At 35.0% G+C, this 15,000-nt stretch overlaps 1 protein-coding gene across 5 annotated transcripts in view; it reads left to right on the top strand.

Moving 5' to 3' along the window:
• Window positions 1-15,000, top strand: part of TBL1XR1 (TBL1X receptor 1) — a 150,935-nt gene that overhangs the window by 87,108 nt on the left and 48,827 nt on the right. The window contains exon 2 of one of the 5 annotated variants that reach the window (XM_036017710.1): window positions 2,833-2,949. The exons of the other annotated variants lie outside the window; for them this stretch is intronic. The gene's annotated coding sequence lies outside the window, so the exon portion shown is untranslated. The remainder of the gene's footprint in view (window positions 1-2,832; window positions 2,950-15,000) is intronic. 5 annotated transcript variants of the gene reach the window in all.

Here is a 15,000-nt window from a genome sequence, read left to right as displayed (position 1 = left end):
AGTATGATTAATGGGAGATGGAATCCCTGGGGTTGCTTATTTTGAACAAGTTTTGAAAATGCTATTAGAGAAAATTACTAGATTCTCTTTCCATTTTGTTAGTTGACCAATTCTCATTTATGAAGTATAGCTTTGGACACATTTTTTTTTAATGTAATGTATTCATTTTTCAGAGAAGGACAATTGCTTACTTTTTATACTAGAATTGTTAGCCAGATTGGATGATTAGAGTTTGTTTTGAAAAATCATCTGTATTTTGGGAATATGGTTAACAGTATGTTACTGAGTTGTTGGGTTGAAAAGCAAAAATCATTGTTTCAAAATTTTGGGGTTCTTTCATAAAGTTCTGAGACACAAAACATAGTGCTATTAAAACATGGACAAAATATCTGATATTAACTATAACCTTTATAAAACAGTAATTCATTTTTTCTCATTTAATTTACTCTTAGGAAATCTATTCTGATAGGCTAAATTTTTAAAATGTACACATCAGAATAAGTTGTAAGTGGGCGAGAATGAGCAAAAAATAAAATTAAAGTATAAATTGTAATTATGAGATGTGATATTTCAACCATTAATTCAGTCATTTAAATTTTTCTCCCCCAGTCCTGAAATGAGAACTTCCAACAAAACTAAGCAGTTAATATATTTTAGAAAATAAAATGTATGTGTAATTACTTGATTCCTTAATGGCTTCATATTTTTCTAATGACCTGAAATAGTCAGATTTGGATTTATTTTGGTCTTTGGTTTTTTTATCTTCCTAGTAGTATTGCATTAATGAAAAAAAAAAGAATTACTACCTTTTCTAAGTATTTTAACTTCCTCAAAGCAGATGGGCTGCTGTGTTGTGCCCAGCTGTAGCCATTTGTATTGTTCCAGGAGTTCTGTATTACCAATATCTTAGAGTTTTGGCCTTTGAGAAAATTGTGTGCTGATTTGTATGAGTGGTGGAAAGAATTACAAATGTATTTATGTTCTATAGATAGAAATTCAGTAGGGACAATCTGGTGGGTGTCACATGACATGCCAGCTAGTCACTTTAAACATCACATTCTCCTTTAACTGCTGATCTCAGTGCCAAGGCCATCCTAGAGAAGAGTGTTTCACCCAAGACCAGTTCAGTCCTACATCCTGCAGGACTTGTTTTACACTGTGCATCATTGGCTGAAAACAACACAAGTAATACTATCTTATCATACGTATCTTTATTAGTTAGTAAGGTAATGTTTAAGCCTCTCTGAAAAGTCATGGAGAAAACTGCTAAGAACAGCTGATGCTCAAAATAGAGCCCTAAAGTATGCTTTGCATATCTATCCTGATTCTGTTTTTTGCCATTAAGTTTAAGGTTATTTTAATCAGTTTATTAGGATGATGAATCAAAATACCCAAATTAAAATGGAAAATATATTCAATACGAAGAAAAAATTTGTTTCACTTTGTATCTCAGACACACATGGATGTCATAAACATTTTTAGACTAGCCAAGATCAAATTTCATTACAATGAAGACTGTTTTATTTTTGTCTTTGTTTCTACCAACCAGAGAAATTTTATTAGTGATTCTGAATAACATATTAGGTACTGTATTGCCAAGGTGAAATGTTCAAATGAATAATTAATGAAATTGTGTGGATGTCAAGTTATTTTATAATCCCTTAGGTAATTTGCATAAAACAAGCTTTAAAAACAAGTTTCTTATTGAATGTTTCATTATATCTTTGTCTTTTTTTAAATTTTATTTTAATCATTGTTCAAGTACAGTTTTCTCCCTTTTACTCCCATTCCAGCCCACTCTTTATGTCTTTTAAATATAGTTATTGTATCCTTTAATAGAATAGACTTTTGATAGATTTTTTTGTTATTGAGATATGTTTATTGGTTCTCTTGTCCCTGGAATTTTAAGCCTGCCAGGTCAGAACCTTAGCATCAACATAAGCAAAAAATAAATAAGTATAAAGTAGAATATCAACTGACCTATGAACTTAAAACTTATAATTCAGTTAGACCTTGGAGGAATAGCTAGAACCAGGCAGCTAATTGTATTTAGGAAATTACAGTTAGGAAATCACCATTTTTTCTGAGGCACCAGAGCCTTTCTATTATTTGTTACTGATAAGAAGCTTGGTTTCTGTCAGTATGGCAACTCAGACACAGACACCCGTTTCCATGTTTCTGTGTGTCACTGGGGGAGGGGGATCATTTGTTTCCGTTGCTGTGTTGTCAGGAGAAGCCAGGTTCTGTTTTGAGACCTCACCAGAAAAAATTATTGCATAGAGAAAATACACTCATTAGCAAAGAAGGATATCACAAATAAAATTATTGCTTTATTGCATATTAAGTAATTGTTTAATTTACTGTAATAATTTTTTGTGTGTCATTTCACTCTTGATTCAGTTAGTTAGCCAAGGACAGTTATGAGATGCATTGTCATGTGAAATCATTACTAGCCCAAAGGTGTTCCTGTACTGTTTCCTGTACTGTTGACTCGAGCAGTCTGGCTAGCCAAAGGTGAATACATTTTTTTCAGGTCATAATTTGGTCACTCATAACTAATCCAGCTTAGATGAGAATGGTATTAAGGCTGGGATAGCATAAAAACCTTTACAGCAGTTATGAGTCAGAAGGTAATTGCTTTTTGCATTTCAAAATTTTATGAAAATTCTTTTCCTCTGTTTTTCCACCTGCTGTTTCCAAAGTTAACAGTTAAACTTCACTGTTAACAAAAGTCCTACATTTTATTGCTTTTTCCTAAATTCATAGAATCCCTCAACGTTAAAGCTAGAGGAGCCCTTTCAGATTATCTAATTCAGCACCCTCATTTTACAGATGAGGAAACTGAGGCCTTGGGCTAGAACAGAGGCCTCCTGACTCAGTCCAGGACTCTTTCTATTGCATCATGCTGCCCGATGTTTGTTTACGGAGCTCAGCAACATCACATACAGGGTGAGCTTTTTTGTTGTTGTTAAATGAACACACAAAGTGGTTTGCTTCTCTCATCAGCTGCTGTTCATCATTCCTGTCAAACTCTTCATTTTCCTTTTTTGTCTGTACCTGTTTTGATGCATAACACAGTCCAGTTACTCATGACTTTTTATTTTGCTGCTACTTCTTCTGGGCATTTGACCATTAATTTTGAGTTAAATTCTCAGTAAGAAGGTTCCTTAGCTGTGACTACGGTAGCCTTTCCAGGCACTGTTAGCAATAGTAGATTAAAATTTATAACAGGAATGATTTGCAGAGTTCTAATTTTAGATTTTATAAATGAATTACAAGTAAGAACAAGAGTATAGATAGGAGATCTAAGAGCAGATATGAGTGCAATTTTTTGTGAAATAAAATGCCAAGAAATACTAGCCAACGGCACGACATAATTGCAATAAAAATGGTTTATCTTAAAACCTCATGGATTTAAACACATTTGTGTTTGAGGTCATTGAGTTATTTTTCTCTATCGATGAGTTACTTTTCTCTATTTTTCTCAAAAATTGTCCCATTTCTGGCTAGTGATAGCCTCTTTAAGTAGTTTCCGTGTCCTTTAGACAGCACCCTATCAGGTTCAGTTCGCTGTCTTGCTTTCTTAACAAGCTATTACAGGCTCATACGGTTTTCAGTGGTAACTCACGGACTTCCAGGTTCTCTTATATTATTATTTATAGATTTCTGTAGGACCAGAGTCATTTCTACTCTCTCTTCCGTTTTTTAAAAATGTTTGTAAACATTGTCCATAATTTTTGCTTTTGCAAAAGAGAAAAAATCTTTCAGCTTAATGAAAATTAACATGCTTCTCTTATGTATTTACTTTTTTAAAAAAATCTGTTGTTTCATGTCACTGATACAGCCATTATGTTAACCTTTAGAATTTCTGAATTTTATGGTAAACTAAAGCACTAATGTTTAACTATGTATCTTTGATAAATTTGTTAGGTTGGATAGAATACCACCATCACAATCACACAAATACTTTGACCTACTTAGTTATTTATCAGCCATTCTAAAGGGTCCCCCTCTGTCTACCATTAAACTGTGTTTCAGGTGGACTAAATCAGAGGTCTAGATGTATTACGTGATAGTAGTTTTCCTGAAGAGATGCCTGTGGGGAGAAGGGTTATAGATGCTTTTTCTTAAAAAATTTTTATTTTTTCCCCATTACCATTTAGTCCCCTCATACTCTCTTCTGCCATTGCCATACTGTTGTCCATGTCCACAAGTCCTTTTTCCTTTTTGCTCACTCCCTCCAGCTCTCTCCATCCCCTCTCCACTTAGCTGTCATCCACCTCTCTATGAGTTTGTCTCTGTTTTGCTTGTTTGTTCAAATTGTTAATTAGATTCCACATATGAGTGAGATCATATGGTATTTATCTTTCTCCGAGTGGCTTATTTTAGATGCTTTATTTTGATCAAGGCATAATGGTATATAAATTGTGCTTAGATTATATTTTTTATGCTGGAGCAGAGAGTTATTTTACGACGTACGAAGTTTTAAAGAAATATTTGAACAGCTACTATGTGTTGGGTGTTAGGCTATAAAGAACAGACTGCCTTTTAAATGTTTAATAGTTTGGTAGTGGTTGAAAAAACAAATATGCATAATAAAAGGTAATACAATAACAATTTTAACACTTAAATTATAAACTGCTTTTTCATGCATTTCTGCCTACCCATGAGGTTTGTAGATTAGATTTTACTTTTTTTTTTTTAACAGAACAAAAAACTGGAGCTCAGGGAATTTAAAATGACTTTTATTTATGCAAAAGCAGTAGCCTTCAAAAGAAAACAAACATTCTGCCTATTTTAAAAAGTAAAAATACTGTGTTTGGGGTACAGAAGGAAAGTACTCAGCCATCTTTAATGTTGGCATTTGAATAGGCCTCATAAGGAGATGACATTTGAAGAAGAATGGGAGAATTTCAGCACTTGTATTTGGAACAAAGAGCTAAAAAGCAGGAGTGTGGGAATTTGTTGGATGTTAGAATGATACAGATATACAGATGGTCCTGGTTTATGATTGTTCAAGTTAAAAACTTTCAACTTTACAATGATGTGAAAACAAGCTTTCAGTAGAAACTGTACTTTGAAATTTGAATTTGATATTTCCCCATAAATATGTGGCTTGAAACGCCTGTGATGCTGCACAGTGGCAGAGGGATGATTTTGCCCAACTGTAGACTGATGTAAGTTTTCTGAGCACATAATGATGTTCGGTATGTTGGGTGTATTGAAATGCATTTTCAACTTAATAGTATTTTCAGCTTATGATGGGTTTATTGAATCCTAACCCCATCAAAAGTCAAGGAACATCTGTCTTCATCTGAAGGGTACATTTAAGGAAGGTGCTGTGTGACTAGATAGATACTTTGAGACCATAGACTGGATAACTTAAATACCTGGCTAAAAGGTTTAGAGTGAATATGGAAGCTAATAGGTAGCAGTAAAATATATATAACACAGTCAGAGTTATGTTTTGTGTCTGGGTGTCAGAAGATAAAAGGAAGTGACTAGGAGACTTTGAGACTATTGTAGTACTGGTGATAGGAGCTGTAGAAAGGGAAGGCATGGCCGAAAGTGGTTTTGGATAGGTAATGGAAGATAGAATCAAAGAGTGCAGGTGAAAGCTGAGATAGGAAGTTAAATCCAACATGATACTGAAGTTGGTAAATGGTAGAATCAGTGATAGTTAACGGGCAAGAAGAGAAACAAATTTGGGGTCCTAGGGCATAAATATTCCCAGATAATGCTGAGTTATAAGATTCTGTAAAGAGGATTTATGCCCCAGTCAGCTGGAATAAAGGTTGTCAGACTGTTTTTCAAAAAGGCTCCATCTGTGAGGGGAGGGATAGGTCGGGAGGTGTTACATGGTCATTGTCTAATTCTTCAGGGTGGATGCAATCGTCAGTGGGAGAGAAGAGTGAAGATTAAAGGGCTACCAAGAAGTCAGCTGTACACATACTAGGGCAGGAAGAAAAGTCAGTGAGAAGAGACAGGACGGAGTTAGGAAGTCAAATGTTGGAAGTTTAAAGACTGTTCTTTTCAGTCTTCACAAATGCTGGAAATGGCAAGGGCTGGGAGTTAAGTATGAAAACCCTTTGAATTTGGATGTGATTAGTAATAAAGTTATTTAGAGTCCATAAGATCAAAAGCAAAACTAACAACAAAAATATTGTTTCTTTATACAATGCACATTTCTTTTGCTTTAAATGCATGAATGTGATTATACTTTTCGTAGTGCACTCCCCCTCACCAGTTTATTATTTTTAAGTCTTATAATCCATGAATAGCATCGGTGTATCACAATCTTATTTTGGTGCTCTCCCTTGAATAGACTTTTTTTTTTGACACTAAAAAAGAGTGATACTAAAATAAACATCTTTAGGAACTTGTGCTTTTATTTCTCTAGGTTGCACAGTTATGTGCATTAGATGAACTAAATGGCATTTTTTAAAAGATTTTATTTATTTATTTTTAGAGAGGGAAGGGAGGGAGAAAAAGGGAGAGAGAGAGAAACATCAATATGTGATTGCTGGGGGTCATGGCCTGCAACCCAGGCATGTACCCTGACTGGGAATTGAACCTGCGACACTTTGGTTCGCAGCCCGTACTCAATCCACTGAGCTACACCAGCCAGGGCTACATGGCATTTTTAACTGTTTAATCATTTGAACCTGACAAAAAGGAGCAAATGTATGACCCAGTCTAATATTTTCACTTTTTTTAAAACAAGAGTTTATTTATTTATTTTTTAGAGGCGGGGAAGGGAGGGAGGGATAACATAGATCTGTTGCCTCTCAGAGACCTGGGCTGCAACCCAGGTGTGTGCCCTGACTGGGAATTGAACCAGTGACCTTTTGGTTTGCAGGCTGGCACTCAAGACCACTGAGCCACACCAGACGGGGCTAATGTGTTTACTTTTAAGAAAAGGTTGCCAGATTGTTTTTCAAAAGGGCTTCACATTTCCATTTGCAGTAAATGAGAATAACCTTTCCTCATATTTCTGCCAGAAATATCAAATCTCTTATATTTTAACGAGTATAATTTTAGTCTTTGTTACTTGGATATGTTATTTCCTTGATAACTAGTAAATCTTTATGTACTCAGATATGGCTCTTTTTTGTCTTTTTGAGTTTCTAGTGTTGGTTAAAAAGATGTTTCCCCAGCTCTCTAGGTGGAACATGTATTATTACATGTTTAATTACGATGTATATCTGCAGTATGTATATATGTACATGTATACATTCACACATGTACAAAATATTTAAGTACTAAGTCCATCTATGATTTATTTTTTATAGTAAAATATGGGGGCCTGCTTTTATTTTCTTTCGGATGGATAGTCACTTGTGACAGCAAAAGTCTGCACAGCAATCCATCCTTTCCCCTCGCTCGAGTCTTGTATCTTTCAGCAGAACGTTATGTTGGCTCACCTGAATCCTGTGCCTATTTTGTTAACTTCTTGGTAAATATTTAATTGTTTTTTGCTCTTATAAATGGAATATTTATTTTCTCATCTGTATTTTTAGGTGCTTATTACCGGAATAGAGAAAAGCTACTGTTTTCATTAGTTGCTGTATCCAGTTCCTTTACAAAGGGTTAGTGATTTAGCTAGAAGACCCAGTAGATTATATGAGATAGTTTTTTTCTCTTTTATATATATTTTTTCTTTTTCAGCAAGTCAGCACAAAATATGGTGAATAGCCCTGGCCTGGTGTGCCTCAGTGGATTGAATGCCAGCCTGCGAACCGAAAGGTTGCTGGTTGGATTCCTCTGTAAGGGCACGTGCCTGGTTGCAGGTTCACTCCCCAGTTGGGGGCGTGCAGGAGGCAACCAATCAGTGTTTCTCTTGTACATGGTGTTTCCCTCTCTCCGTTCCCATCTCTCCAAAATAAATAAATAAAATCTTAAAAAATAGTATGGTGAATAAAAAATAAAGATTTTGAAATGAGCAAAAAGTCAGGGAGGTTCTGATTATTTTTACTAAAGAAGCAAAGTGACCTTTGACTGATTGAGGGGCTTTCAATGAGATGAGGTCCTTGAGGAAAATTAAAATTTTTGAAAATCCATCATGGGAATTTTGATAAGGAAGTTAAAAGCATAATAAAATGTCAAATGGCTCAGAGGGGCAAAATGATTTTGGATACCATCATTGTGTTTGAACTTTACATACGTTACAGATGCTCAGGAAGAATTGGCAGGACTACTTGGGCTGAATGCGAAGATCATAGCATCTGATGTTGAAATGTTTGATCACTAGATTCACATGAAATTGGAGGGAGAGCTGATATAGTCCAGGAGGATGACATATTTGAGGGCACTGAGAAGTGTGGGTAACTGAGGTGATCACGAAAACCTGTTCAGTTAGGAACTGGGTAGCTCAGAGATTTAAGAAGTTTGCTTTAAAAGATGTGTGTGTGTGCAGAGTGTATACATATTTTGATTTGTTTTACAGTTACAGGATTTAAAGGTAGAGAAATTTTAGAGTATGTGGCATGATGCAAGGCATAGTTTGTATGACCTGAGGAACTTTTAAAAATACACGTGCTTGGGCTGTACCTCTTAGTTGCTAAAATTTAATTAAGACCATTTAGAGTTGTCACAAAGTTCATGACATTAGTTTGAAAAAGATGCCTCAGGTGATTTTGATATATCACACTAAGCAAGAACCCGGTCATCTAGAACTGGAGTGTGGATCTTTTTCTTTGTATTTAATGTTTGGCCAAAGATATATGGAGATAGAACTTATAAAAATAGAGAAGGTAACGGAGATCAAGATGGGAATGGGTGAGAAAGACCATGGACTTTTAGTCATCAGTGAAGATCATTTTTTGGTCTTTCAAAATAATTCTGACTAGTTTAAAAGAAAGAGGTGTTTTTTTTTTTTTGTTTCTTCCAGCAAATAATAATGGAGTGCTTTTGTGAGTCAGTCTATATTCTAGACACAAGTACAATAGTAAATAATAATGATCAACTGTCTGCTCTTAAGTAGCTTTCATTTTATTAATGAATGTGAATAACTTGTCATTCCTAGAGTATTTGTTGAGTCACCACAGTGTTTGAAAAATCTTACCTATCCTACACATTATTCGATCCAGTATTGTTTCTTTAATTGAATGTTCTTTATAAATAAAAAATTAATTTTGAAAAGAGTGCTTTCATTTGTTGCCATACCTCTAGCTGCTTTTTTTTGTTGTTGTTGTAAGTAATGCCCTGAAATCTTTCTTTACCACTAATATAAGGAGGACGACCAAAGAAACAAAACCCAGAAAAACAAGGTGAGCCCATTCCTACTACATAAAGGAAAAGAAGGGACATTCTTTTAGTTCTAGCAGGGAAATAATTCCAGACTCCTATCTGTTGGCCAAGAGTAGATTTAAAGCCTTTCACACTGAATAACCCAGTGATATCCGATAAAGTAACCAGAATCTAGCACAGGAGTAGAGGTTCTCCTCTGTTTCATTGTAACATATTTTATGTATAACATTTTATTACAATAAAGCTATTATAACAGTAGATGTTTTAATTGAGGTTGGGTGTTTTTTAGATTCGTGGCCCAGACAGCTTCATATCTCTTGAAGGACTTTTTCACTTCTATTTGTTGTGCAAAAAAAAGAGCACTTTTTAGTTACATGATTGAGATAAATCAAAGATTAAATATCTGATTGCCAGATGGTATTCAAAAAAGTTTACTGCTAATTACTTAATGGAGTACTTTCAGAATGTATCAAACTGATTCTGAAGTTGACTACACAGCATCCTCTTTTCTCTAAATTTCCTTCTCTGAGAAAGTTGTGAAGTTGGGAGGAGTGGGAAGAGAAGCTCCAGCGCACCGGCGCACCACTGTTCTGCCTTAGGGTTTTGTTTCGTTAAAGCTCTTTATGGAGCACCTGGCATCCGTTTGCATTAATGTTGAAGGAATAAGGCCATTCTAATACCTTTACTTGGGAAACAGTAAATTGATCCTCAATTTGATAGTAAATGGTATGTTTCTGATGAAAATTCTGGGAGTATGTCTGGATAAACTCATAGCGGGTTATCACTCTGGAGCTGTTGACTTTTCAGAGAAAACAGAGTCGAGCCCAGTATTCCATAGTCAAATGGGGATCTTTACACAAAGTAAGGATCAAAAGACTAGGCTGCCTGCTAAATATGAAATAAGAGTTGCTGTATTGTCTTTACACTCACTGTCCTCATCCTTATATATAGCTTCCCCTACCCTTCCCATTAATATAGAGAATAGGCTCAACTTCACATGTTACAATGATCCGGAAAAGATACAAGCCTTAGGAGAAACTGGAAGCAGTAAAGAGAATTATGATTATTTTTTTGTCTCCCAAATGACATTTTCAGATAGTTTTAATCAGAACCCAAGTAAGGTCTACATACTGCTTTTGGTTGCTAAATTTAAGTTTCTTCCACTTACTGGTAGAAGACATTTATTCATTTATTCTGTTGAATATCCCATATTCTGGATTTGTCTAATTATGTCTTTGTGGTATTGCTAACACATTGTACTGTAGTCCTATAATTTCTGTAAAGTGGTAGTTAGAGGTTTGATTAAATTCATTTGTAGGTTTCATGATGAAGTCGTCTTTTTTTCCCTTTTGCACCATACCATGAGGCATAAACCATCCGGCTGGTGCATGTTCAGTGATGTTGATATTGATTGGAGTGCTCTGTAAGAGTCTGGAGAAAGGGATGGTGGGAAATCCTTGCAAGAGCTGCATTTACTCAGCAATTCTGCCTAGGCTTCTCCAGCTGACAAATAATAGCTTTTATATACAAATATTTGAAAAGGATGGAAGCCCCATTTTGAATTTCCTCCAGTACATCCACAACAATTATTGATATGGGTAGGAGTAGCAAAATTACTGTGGAATAGTTACTTGCCATTATTAAACACAGGTGTGTTTCTATTCCCTAGATGTCCTCGACTCCCTGCATCTCCTCTGTTCCTTTGAGTCCTCAGAGTGTAAATGCGGGGCATGTATGGAATTTGTACCAGGTATAACCTGGGAATCTGGCTGTAAAGAACTTCAGATTTGTTGCTCAGCTGTCCACTGTGTTGCTGATGTAGCTAACAGACTGAATATGTATGGACTGGATTTTATAGTGCCCAAGTCCTGCATTCTTTATTTTCATGTATATGGTGAAGATGGCTGCCACTGTGTGTAGTTTTCACTGCCTTCTCTTTGGAAAATAAAGGCTGTTAGACACCAGCTTTGTGTTTCAGTTGGGAAACACAAAGGTGGGAAAGAGAGTGCAGCCCTTTGGAACCTTACCAGTTAACACAGGTGGTGAGTATGGGCAAACCTACCAGACAGTGTGGGCTGCACTGTGAGAGAAGGACATGTGATGTGGCAGTGTGCTTCTGTGGCACAGCCTCCACACCTTTTCTGCAGCTTTATATAGTAGAATTTGGTAGAAAGGCACACAATCTGAAATTTGCCCGTGAAGCCCATTCACAGCATCATTCTTTATGTTAGTGGAGTTCTGTGTTGTTACAGTATTTAGGAACTAGAACAGTACCAGGCATATTAGCACTCGGTAAATGTTGATTAAATGATAAACTAAATCTCAGTAAAATTATTGAATCAAGTGGGATTATCTAGAAGTCCATTTACAGAGGCATAGTGTCAGAAAGTTTGTCGATTTCACTCCAACTTTTAGTTGGTGGACTCCATATGTTTTACCAAAACTAGAACTTTTGCATGAGGATGTTCTATATTTTAAGTACTTTTTTTGTTTATTAGGTGTAAATTTACTGAATACCTAACATATATTCCAACATGAATATAATAGAAGTCAAACTGAAGATTCAGGTCATGCTACAGTCTGAACAGTAGAGTGGTTTAAGAGGTCTGATTCTTCAGGGACACTCTTGGACTTTGCCAAAAAGATTAGCACCAATATTGCCAAGAGGAAATCAATTTTTAGACTCTCTGGTCTCAAACATTTTGGTTTTAGTACCTTGTTACATTCTTAATTTAATAATGACTCCAAGGAACTTTTGTTTATGTGAGTTATAGCTATTGATATTGGCTGTATCATAAAGTTAAACTGAAATTTTATATTACTAACACATTTTAACATTACAATAAACCCATCTCTAATACATTTTATGAAAAACAGCTGTTTTTCAAAATGAAAAATTTTCATGAGAAGAGTGGCATTGTTTTACATTTTTCAAATCTTTATTAATCTCTGGCCACATAAAAGACAGCTGTGTTCTCACATTTGCTTCTGTAGTTACATGTGGAGATACATTAGTGTTGTCAAAATATATGAAAACTGGCCCTGCAAAGATAAATAATTGTAAATGTTTCAAATCAAAATGCATATTTTTTCAATAAATTTGGATGATGTTCTTTGATACTACACCAAATTTCAACAAGTAGATAGTTTCTTGAGGGCTAGTTGTAATGCAAGATGTCAAATTGTGTCAGCCAACATTTTATATTCTAGTCATTAAAATTCATTGGTCTCTCTTGAACTTTGAGTGAATGGTTTCTCATACATAATTTTGTACTGGTCAGTGGGGAAATATTTGTTCACTGGGTTATGCAGGCCTTCCATGTGTCGATTATATAATATTTAAAAATCAGACTCATTAATATTACCATTGATCTCATTAGAATATAGTATTGGGAGGCTCTCAATCAAGCTCATGATGGCTGATAACATTTCCAAGTACTAGTTTTCTCTTAAAAGCTAAGTTTTACCCCTGCCAACACATACTGTTAGTTAATTTCTATAAAGTGATGGTTTCACTTTATTTGTAATAAAATGCCTGCAAAATTCTCAGTCTGAAAAACCATACTCTGTCAGTTGTTCTTCTAAGTAAAAGTGACATTCCATGAAAAAAAGGGGTCAGTTCAGCTCTCAGTTCAGATAGCACAGTGCTTTTCTTTGAGACTCATCATTTTAGCATGCAACAAAGTGCTTTTATGTGTCCTGAATGTTTTGTTACATAGGATATTAAAGTATGTGTATTTGAAGATTAAGACATTAATAAAGTAAGCATTTTTTTTCTTTTTTCTTGCATCAGGGAAATTCTTCAGTGAAGAATTTTTATGGATTTTTTTTTTTTGAATGCATGGTGGTGAAGAATATAATGACTACTAAGAGAGTAAGGTGTTCTTCCTGCCTTGATTTTACCCGCTTTATAACATCATTGTAAATGTTACTTACATGAAAAAGGCAGGTAATGTCTTAATAACATTACAAAAACAATTTTGACTTCACCTTTTAAAAAAATCTTGAGAAACCCATGGATCTACAGGCCTCACTTTGAGACCTAATTTCTATACTAAATAAAAAGGTGATCAGACATATTATGGGCTTGATAAAGATAATAAATCTGGTTTTTAATTTTGAGCACTTTGGACATGGTTAGCAGTGAAATGTATTTACTATGAAATGAAAGAAGTACCTTTTAATAAGATACTGCAGAAAATCTGTCTTTGCAGTTGATCCAACTCAGTCAGGTTATAGACTATTTAGGAAGGAGACAGAATGTCAGTGTGATTATGGAGTGATGCACTTGATTTGTTCCTACCTTAGTTTTAGTTTGTTTCTTTTTTAAACAAAATCTAATAGGATAGTAAATTGACCTATGGTAGATTTTTCCTTTTTTTTAAAAAGTGAACTTGAAAGCCTACTTCAGTTCACATCAGTTTCTACTCCATTTGCTTTTTGCCTTTCTCTTTCAGATATTCCAATAGCTAGTGTGTGTGTGCATGCATGTGTTTGCCTTGTACACATGGGTGTATCAGTCTGTTATCTGAGTATTAAACTTGGTTGAAATTGTCTTTACCTGATTGGAACAGCATCAGTTGCCCATTGGGGGGATGAACGTTGATCTCTACTTTACAGGTTTTTCTTCCAGCGTTGGACACTTGATCTGTATTATCCCGGCATTTCTGCCAGCAGAACAATCCTCTGCACATTTTTACTTCTCCCCTTCTTGTAAAGAATTTACCAAGTATATATAATCAGTCCATGGACACTCATTTGGATTCACTAGGGCTCAGTAGTCTTAATTTTGCCTGCTTAGTTTTTTCTTTTCTTTTGAGGAATCAAAAGAAAAAGGTTATAACTCTGAGTTTGTCATATTTGGTACCTTTTTCTCTTTATTTTGCTTGTAATTTCTCAGTTTCAAGCAAAATTTTCATCCATTGATGTAATTGCCCTTTTAAAGTTTTAGCTGTTTCAGACCTCCATATCCTCCGATCTGTTCCAAAGCTAGAATTAAGTTTGTTTTAATTGAGAAATTTTGTTATTTTTCTTATATTTGTTCCCATTCAAACAAACTCAGAGCTTTTCTTTCTAGTTAGGAAGGCACTAGCTTCTTGATTTTTATTTTCATACCTAACTTGAATTTCTGGACATTTCCTTCCTACACTGACAATCATTTCCTTTAAGTTTTGGACTCATTTCTGCTCAATAATTGAAAAAAAATGTGCCAGGAATATGGCCTCTTGGTTTCCCTAGTGTTCTAATTTTTTTGTCTGTCTTCATTCTTCTGTCAATATATCTTGACTATAATTTTATTTAACCATTCAACACATATTTATTTATTGAATCATATAGGCTTATATTTTAAAGGGATCTTGGAAGACATCTGTGTAAACAACCATTTCTTTACATGTTTGGGAAGTTCAAGTTCACATCTAGAGCTGCGAGGCAGCTCCTCAGAGGTCTTTAGGATATAAAAAGACATAGGGCTTAACTAATGTCAGTTGAACTCACATCAAAGATGATTTGGATTGGTTGCTAGTTACTGTTCTCAGTCTTGAGAGTTTTGCTGTGATTTAAAATTGCTTAACTGAGAATCAAAATTAGTGCTCCCTGGCATCAAATTAATGGCAAATGTTCTGTAAACACTATTTTTTGTTTTGTAAAAATCACAAGGTATGGTGAGCTGTACAAAAATAGGTGATGGGTTGGATTTGACACATAGGCTGTAATTTGCAAATCCTTTGGTCACAGTTGAAACAGTGGGTT

Source organism: Phyllostomus discolor, chromosome 2, assembly GCF_004126475.2.
Source record: "Phyllostomus discolor isolate MPI-MPIP mPhyDis1 chromosome 2, mPhyDis1.pri.v3, whole genome shotgun sequence".
NCBI classification, from domain to species: domain Eukaryota; kingdom Metazoa; phylum Chordata; class Mammalia; order Chiroptera; family Phyllostomidae; genus Phyllostomus; species Phyllostomus discolor.
The sequence above is the reverse complement of the archived record's forward strand: the minus strand, read 5'-3'. Positions and strand labels throughout refer to the sequence as shown.